Raw genomic sequence first — 600 nt, forward strand, 5'->3', positions numbered from 1 at the left:
ACACTACTCTCTTATCACACACAATATCTAACCACCAGCATGGAAGAACATCCAGTGCATCCTCTCCGCCACATGACACAATCCACACTATCATTACCAGACCGGGAGGTCCACCCAGAAAACACAATATCCCACCCTTCCGACATCCGCACATTGCTCAGCTAAGCCACGAACACCCACACATGTCCTACACAGTGGTGCACCCAACATCACAATACTGCCTCCTGTCACAGCACACAAACAATGGCAGGAATGAAAGACACAGATCTGCCACAACCATGGAATCGGAGCGCCGCCTGTCATGAGCCAAAAGTGCATCCTGACGTGACAAATCGGATAATACCGCAGGCATCCAATTACGATAATCACTATCAACGAACCTGCCGCCCCCCCCCCCAATACACCTTTCCCTACAACAATGTGTATCTGAACCTACGCTATATCGTACCTTAACCTAACCTATATCGTACCTTAACCTAACCTATATCGTACCTTAACCTAACCTATATCGTACCTTAACCTAACCTATATCGTACCTTAACCTAACCTATATCGTACCTTAACCTAACCTATATCGTACCTTAACCTAACCTATATCGT

Source organism: Schistocerca serialis, unplaced genomic scaffold (genome assembly GCF_023864345.2).
Source record: "Schistocerca serialis cubense isolate TAMUIC-IGC-003099 unplaced genomic scaffold, iqSchSeri2.2 HiC_scaffold_1097, whole genome shotgun sequence".
Lineage (NCBI taxonomy): Eukaryota > Metazoa > Arthropoda > Insecta > Orthoptera > Acrididae > Schistocerca > Schistocerca serialis.